The sequence below is a fragment of the Kryptolebias marmoratus genome, linkage group LG12 (assembly GCF_001649575.2).
Source record: "Kryptolebias marmoratus isolate JLee-2015 linkage group LG12, ASM164957v2, whole genome shotgun sequence".
In the NCBI taxonomy this organism is placed as follows: domain Eukaryota; kingdom Metazoa; phylum Chordata; class Actinopteri; order Cyprinodontiformes; family Rivulidae; genus Kryptolebias; species Kryptolebias marmoratus.
In genome coordinates this window covers 20,621,636-20,624,566 of record NC_051441.1, presented here as the reverse complement: position 1 = coordinate 20,624,566, position 2,931 = coordinate 20,621,636, and the positions used below count along the sequence as shown (strand labels likewise).

At 43.0% G+C, this 2,931-nt stretch overlaps 1 non-coding gene across 1 annotated transcript; it reads left to right on the top strand.

The window, feature by feature from the left end:
- The first annotated feature begins 95 nt into the window (after positions 1 to 95).
- trnat-agu lies at positions 96 to 170 on the top strand. Its single transcript has one exon. It is a non-coding gene; the product is annotated as a tRNA-Thr (tRNA).
- Positions 171 to 2,931: the final 2,761 nt, after the last annotated feature.

Genomic DNA, 2,931 nt, shown 5'->3' with positions numbered 1-2,931 from the left:
ACAGTGCTTTGACTTTCTATATTTGTAACGCATACTTTAAACATTGGAATACCAAATGTGTACCTTTGAGACAATGCTTAATGTCAGCAAATCATGGTGCTGTGGCTTAGNTTGGACAAAGCGCCTGTCTAGTAAACAGGAGATCCTGGGTTCAAATCCCAGCAGTGCCTAATAAAAGAGCGGAGAAGTCCTTGCTAGACTGTGTAAGCAAGCTCGCCCTGGATTGCTCAGGGCGCCAAGCTGAAACAAAAGTCTTGCACTGCAGATCCCATGAGTAGACTAATGGGGAGAACCCCTCACCTGGACGAATCAGCATAGCTGCCTCTGAGCCGAAACCCACCTTCAATTTCAACTGCTGCTCTGCCAAACAATAGCAAACAAGCAGCTGTAACCAAAACAGCACCACTGACCATGCTCCTAAGGACAAAGTGACCTGCCCAAGCCTCAAAACATTCTGACTCCATGGGAATTCCACTGAACAACAGATTTTCTGCACTCCAGTCTGAGCCTCTGAGTGAAAACCCACCTTTAAACATCAACAATGAGGCCAGACCAACACATCCACCCCCCAAACCTCCGAAGGACAAAGTGACCACCAGGAAAACAAAAGGTATGCCAAGAGTGCTTATTGTTGGAGATGAGGCAGTAAATGGAGTCAGTCATGTTTGCAACCCTAAAAAAACGAATGTGGTTTCTTTTCTTGGTGACACTGTATCTGATATGACTCACAAAGTGCTCTCTCTAACCACTGATCAGCCAAACATTGAGACTTTAGTTGTGCATGTTGGAGCCAACGATCTGGCAAAGCAAAAATCGGAGATTCTGAAAAAGAACTTTAATATTCTTCTGGACACTATGGGAAAATTAAAAATGAAGTTATTTCTCAGTGGTCCAATTCCATCATCTCAATGAGGAGACGAAAAACACTCCAGACTGGACATGATAAAGTTATGGCTGATTAAAACATGCTCTGCCAGCTCAGTGACCTTCATCGATAACCTCTGGATCTATTCGCAACGCTTTCAAGAAGTGGACGCAATCTTAACAAACATGGGATAAAGCTGCTCGCTGCAAACATTTTCTATTTTGTCAACAAGAACAACACAGAAGAACAGGCTTAAGGATGTCTGACTAGGAAGGAACCCTCCGCTTATCAGAAGCAAAGTGTCCCAAAACAAACCGATAAAACATTGACTGGGGACAGAATAACTAGTTCCCCTCCTCCTTCCCCCCTCCCTCATCTTTCCCCCCTCCCTCCTCCTTCCCCCCTCCCTCTCTGCTCCTACACTCACTCACAAGAAATGTCTTCCGTACCAGAGTTTCTCAAATTTACGGATGGAATGGATCAACAGGTTCGCCTCGGCACGACTCTCCTTAGCGCTAACGTAGCAGACCTCACTTCATCTAAGCCACCTGCCTCTGACTTCCCTGAGGATCCAGCACTCTGCGTTTCTGAGGTCTGAGACTGGGGTCCAGATATTATCTTTACACCCGTCTTCCTCCAGAATGTGTCTGACCCCCTGGCACCGCATAGCAGGACATTACCTGTCCGGATCACTACAATATAAGTTACAAAAAACAGAAATACAAAAAACTGTGGTATGAATTCAAACCTCAGTCTGATCCCCTGCCTAAAGGAACCTCAGACTGAAGAACTTTCATCCCCCAAGTCACTTAAACTGGCTCTTTCAAATACCAGATCTCTCTGTGCTAAAGCTCTATTAATTAATGATTTCATCACCGAGCATAATATTGTAAAGAAGGTTAAACTTTATTAGATTATAAGTTGGTTTTGTATCTTTTATTTCAGTTTTCCGAGCCTAAGTTAGGTTAGTAAATGCAACACAGTTCTGGAGACGAGGCTAGTATCTCGAGATTAAAAAATGTTCTGTTGTTGTTAGTTACGGCTCTCGCTGCTCACTGCCTGGACATTGCTAAATGCTGTCTGTGCCAGAGCTAGAGGCTGGAAACAACACAGTTTGTAAGTTTGAACAACTTAGTTGCCATTGTAACTCATCTGTCACTGGAAGAGTAAAGTTTAATGCAAGAGACCCGCTTTTTTCTTGTCGTGTATCTTCACTTACCGACACGCCTCCATCACACCGGAAACCAAAAGCATGACAGTATTTTACATTTTGAACCAGAACTGATCTAAGTCCAAATGTCAAACATTTAGTGATAGAGTTCTTTACTCAACTGCCTGTTCTGAAGCTGTGAACCAGAAGCTAACTTCAGGTTGTCCAGTGGTCTGCAGTAATCTCTCTCCTGAGGCAGATCATTTTATGCTGGTGACTGAAATCTGGCAGTGTGTCAGTAAGGCCATCTGTTTTTCTGATCTTTTACTCGTAGACTGTACATATTTTATGGCACTGAGGACTTCTGGACGTGCTGGATTTTTAAGATGACGTTCACCTATAAACAACTTTAAAACTGACTTCTATTCAAGCTTTGAACTTCTTACATTTGAGTTGGTTTGCTCCTGCCCAACTCTTTGTGGAAGTGAAAGAAGCACAGGCTGCAAGTGTCTTTTATTATGTTAGTAGAGAGTCTGTGCTGGTATCAGACATTGTTAAAAAAGCCAATTTTTCTCTAACGTCATTGTGAATATCTCTCACAATCCTCGAGTTCTTTTCTCCACCATTGACTCTGTTCTGAACACCCCTCCATCTACATGTCTTATAACTCCTCTGAAGCCTGTGAGAAGTTCCTGCAGTTTTTACGAAGAAGATAGAAAACCTCAGATCACTGATCTGTCAGCCTTCATGTGAACCATCAAACACCATCACAGCTTCTGCTTCCTTTAATCAGTTTGAGCCTGTGTGTTTTAATCAGCTGGGGAAAATAGTTCATAACACGAGGACATCCTCCTGTCCAAATGATGTTGTTCCAACTCCTTTTATAAAGAAGGTTTTTAAGGTTGGTGGCTCTGAT